Raw genomic sequence first — 5,142 nt, 5'->3', positions numbered from 1 at the left:
CAGTTGCTTTGCTCTTCACAACAAACATAACTTTGCTGTAACTAAATATTCACAAATGACGTATGTTAAGTATTGCTTTCAAGACACATACCAATTTCCTTCCTTAAAAATCATTTTGGATTTTTACCTAGTGTCCCTGAGGCGATTTATGATAGGGAAGGTTGATGTGAAGTTGATGAAATTTAGAGATAAATGTACATGAGAACAGATATAGCTACTGAGTGATGCAAACTTACTTCTATTATATGCACCTAAGCCATTACTGAAAGTGTACATAACTTTTGTGAAATGCTTTTGAAATTATCCTCGAACTCTAGTGAAGGATGCAAAAGAGATGGTCAAGTGCCATTCACAAGTGTGTTTTACTAATACTAATTTAGTTTACATTTTTAAACTAACATGAGGAAGAATGGAGCCCAGTGTTTACTCTCCTTTGCTTTCTAAGAACTTGTACATGTTGTGATAGAAGTAGATGTAGTTTACAGATAATGTTTTCCCCAAATTACTGAATGACATTGATTTGGAATGATATAGCAAAGTACTCCTTGCTTTGCAAAGAAATGTTGGTAGCTTTAGTGACTGTATTAATATGTGAGGTATTAGTTGAGGACTCAATCCAGGAATCTTTCAAATCTGAAAAAGGTGCTGACTGATTCGTTAGTGATCAAGTACAGTTTGTAATCAGCCTTCAACTTGGGTCTGCAGAGAAAAAGAGTAGTGAAATGGGGATGAAGATAGAAAGTTAAATTTCAAGAATTCACTTGTGCTACTTACTTAAAATCTAAATATTATAACCACGTTACAGAATTTGTAATGGCATAATTGATTGGTCCTTCAATCTGATCTACAAATTGAGTTAAATGTTTTCTTTTAGAATCAAAAGCCGGGCTCCCTTTCTTGACCCCCTCTTAATTACTCCTGTAAGTGCATCTTTAGATAGAATTCAGTGTCACATTTAATATTCATATTATCAGCAATTCAGCACCACAGGCTCAATAAAAAGAATGTCAGTGGTCCCAATGTCATCATTAACTTCTAAGCAAGGTCTGACCTTTACTTATTTGTGTACATTAAAGGGATCTTTCATACACTTATATGTATGTAAATACATTACATTTTGAAAACATAAAGCAATTTCTTCTTAGTGATTGATAAAAAGACACATTTGAATTTACAAATAAATGCAAAAGGAACATTAATTTGAAAATACAAATCACTAAAAATTTAGGTCCATTTCATTTCAGAAACCACAAATAAGCAATAGATTCTGAGGACACATGTCAATTTTATAAATATTATAGAATGTCAGCATTGGAAGACTTCAAAATTTATAGATTCACAAACTCTTATACAGTATCTTCAATAAATTGTGAAATGGCATCTATAAGCTAATTAATTAATGAAGTTATACCACCTTTCCAGATACATTGGGATAGCCTAAATATTAGATTTTTTCCCCCAAAATATCAATCTACTACCATCTAAAACCTAGACTTTGAAATAGTTATAGAAACCGTGACAAATGCTCCATATCAGCCTCCCCATCACCTTCACCTCAGAGCATATTGTTAAACATTTATCAGTACACTACCTTGTTTTAGATTCATTATGTTGTATTGATTAATGGTTCATTAATTTTTATTGTTGAGTAATATACCAGAAAATTAATATACCATGTTACTCTATCCCAGTGGGTCTCAACTAGAGGTAGGTTTTGTGCCCTGATGGTACATTTGGTAATGTCTGGAGATATTTTTGACTGTCGTAAGTATGATATTGCTAGTGACGTTTAGTGGATAAAGGCCATGGATACTATCAAACATCCTATAATGCACAAGATAATTCCCACAAAAATAATTATTTGGCCCAAAATGTCTATATTGCCACTCTTAAAGAAGCTGGATTATTTTCTCCTCTTGGTGGAAATTTGGCTTGTTTCCTGTTTATGGCAATTATAAATAATGCAGTCTGAGCATTTTTAATATCTTCCTGGGGATATAAGCATTTATATTTCTTGGATAAATAACTAGGTGTAGAGATGCTAGCTGTCAGGATATATGGATTTTCAGTTTTAGTAGATACTGACCACAGGTGTCCCAAAGAGGTTATCCCATTTTATACTCCTATCAACAATGTATAAAAAGTGTAGCTATTCTGTATCCTCAGCAACACTTGAACTTCTTGGACATTTTTCTTTTTGAGGTAAGATTTACATAAAGTGATAAATTCTTATGTTGTATACCCTTTGATGAAATTTGACAAGTGTTACAATGTGGAATATTTCTATCAACTCAGAAAATTTCTTTTTCTCTTCAGATTAATCCCCATCTCCATAAACAATCACACTTCTGATTATACTAAAATATGTTACTTTTGCCATATATGATAATGCTTAAGATAATGCTAACATTATATTGAGGTTCATGCCTGTTGTTGAATAAGTCAGCAATTCACTTTTATTTCCTAAGTAATATTCCACTCTGAACATATCAGAATTTTTAAAACCCATTCTGCTGTTGATTGACATTTGGTGTTTTGGCAATTACTAATAAAGCTACCAAATATTTTATCTGGAATTATTTAACAGTACATGAGTTTTACTTGAGGGGATAGCCTGATAAGTGAAATCTGGTGTCATATGGTAAACATGTTTAGCTTAATTTAAAAAAAACACAATTTTTAGGCTGGGCGCGGTGGCTCAAGCCTGTAATCCCAGCACTTTGGGAGGCCGAGACGGGCGGATCACGAGGTCAGGAGATCGAGACCATCCTGGCTAACACGGCGAAACCCCGTCTCTACTAAAAAATACAAAAAAACTAGCTGGGCGAGGTGGCGGGCGCCTGTAGTCCCAGCTACTCGGGAGGCTGAGGCAGGAGAATGGCGTAAACCCGGGAGGCGGAGCTTGCAGTGAGCTGAGATCTGGCTACTGCACTCCAGCCTGGGCGACAGAGCGAGACTCCATCTCCAAAAAAAAAAAAAAAAAAACCACAATTTTCAAAAAGACTGTACAATTTTACACAGCCCCAGCAATGTAGGGATGTTCCAGTTGCTCCATATCCATTCCAATGTTGATGCTGACATTTAATTTCAATGATTCTAGTAGATGAGAAGTAGTATGTCATTGTATTTGTAATGTCATTTCATGGATGACTAAAGATATGGAGCACTTTTTCATACATTTATTTCCAATTTATGTCTTTCTTTAAATTTTCTGAATTTTTTTGTCCCAATTTGGTTGAAATTATAAAAATGCTTTATCAGAGTTGCTCATATATGTTGAATAAAAGAAGTATTTTGTCACATATATGAGTTTGCAAATATGTTCTCCCAGTCTGTGGCTTCTGTTTTTTTATTTCCTTAATGGTTACTTTTGATAAGCAGAAGTTTATGATATTCATGGAGTTCAGTTGTATCATGTTTTGTGGTTAGTGCTTTTTCTGACATTTCAGTTTTCTAAGAAAACTTTGTTTACTATAAATTATATAGTCTACTATGTTTTCTTTTAGAGGCTTCATAGTTTTAGCTTTTTTATTTGGGCTTATAATAATTTCAAATTATTTTACTTTTATGATGTGAGATCAGGGTCAATATATCTCCTGAATTTATGCAAGTGCTCCAGCAACACAACCTGAAAAGAGTTTCTTTATTCCACTGAATTTCCTTGGAAATTTTGTCAAAAATCTATTTACATCATATGTGTAGGTTAATTTAAGGACTCTATGTTCTGTTCCATTGACATATTTATCTTTCCTCATGCCACTATCATACTGTCTTGAATATTGTTGCTTTATTTATATTTTGAAATCAGATAGTGAGTGGAAATAATATTTTACATTTTCATTTTTTAAGACTTTTTTTTTTGAGACAGAATCTCATTCTGTCAGGCCAGGCTGGAGTGCAGTGGCATGATCTTGGCTCACTTTAACCTCTGTCTCCCGGGCTCAAGCAATTCTCCTGCCTCAGCCTCCCAAGTAGCTGGGATTACAGGTGTGTGCCACCAAGTCCAGCTAATTTTTGTATTTTTAGTAGAGGCAGGGTTTCACCATGTCAGCCAGGCTGGTCTCGAACTCCTGACTTCAGGTAATCTGCCCACTTCAGCCTCCAAAATTGCTGGGATCACAGGTGTGAGCCACCGTGCCTGGCCCAAGGCATTTTTATCTATTCAGGTCTTTTTCATAGCCACATAAATTTTAGAATGAGCTTGTCCATAAGCATGACTTGATACTTTAATTGATATTGTATTGATACTATTGAACTATTTGCAGAAAATTTATATATTTACAATTTAATTTTCCCACCCATGAACATACTATAACTTCTCACTCATTTAAATATTACTTAATTTATCTTTGCAATTATGTTTTCAGTTTGAGGCTCACAAGCCTTCTGATTAATTTGTTTCAATTTTGATGTTACTGTAAGTTCCACTTTTTCCCCAATACTGTATTTTAATATTTTTCTGCTAGTATAAAAATATATACTGTGATCTTATACACTGTACCTTCCTAATTTCATGTCCTAGTCATGGAGGATTTTTGGGTAGACTCCTGGGATTTTAGAGTCAATCAAGTGGTCTGTGAATAAGACAGTTTTTCTATTTCCTTTCCATGCTGTATGTCTTTTATTTTTTATGTGCTTTATTGCACTGACTAGCATCTCCAGTACAGTGTAGCAGAGAAGCAATGTAAGCAGATGTGCCTGCCTTGTTTGTGGAACTGTTTTAAATTATGAATTCAAATTTTTAATTGATATACAGTTAGTCCCATTTACTGATTCCTTTGAACCTTTATGGTTAACTTGTGCCTTCCAAGAAATTTCTCCAAGTCATTAAAGATGTTGAATTGATTGAAATAAAATTGTTCATAACATTAACAATATACTACTTGATGTCTATAGAAACTACAATAATTTATCCACATTCAATCTTGGTACTAGAAAACAAGTCCTTTCTCTACATTTTTTTTTTTTTTTGCTACTATTCCTAGTGATTTAACAATGTTAATAGTCTTTTAAAAGAAATAGCTTGTTTTCATTGTTTTTCTCATTTTTTTGGTTTACTATTTATTTAATTTTTACTCTTTATTTTTTTCTTATTTACACTTACTTATTTTACTCTTCTTTTTTAGTTGTTTAAGGCAGAAG

The sequence above is a fragment of the Papio anubis genome, chromosome 7 (genome assembly GCF_008728515.1).
Source record: "Papio anubis isolate 15944 chromosome 7, Panubis1.0, whole genome shotgun sequence".
Lineage (NCBI taxonomy): Eukaryota > Metazoa > Chordata > Mammalia > Primates > Cercopithecidae > Papio > Papio anubis.
The sequence above is the reverse complement of the archived record's forward strand: the minus strand, read 5'-3'. Positions refer to the sequence as shown.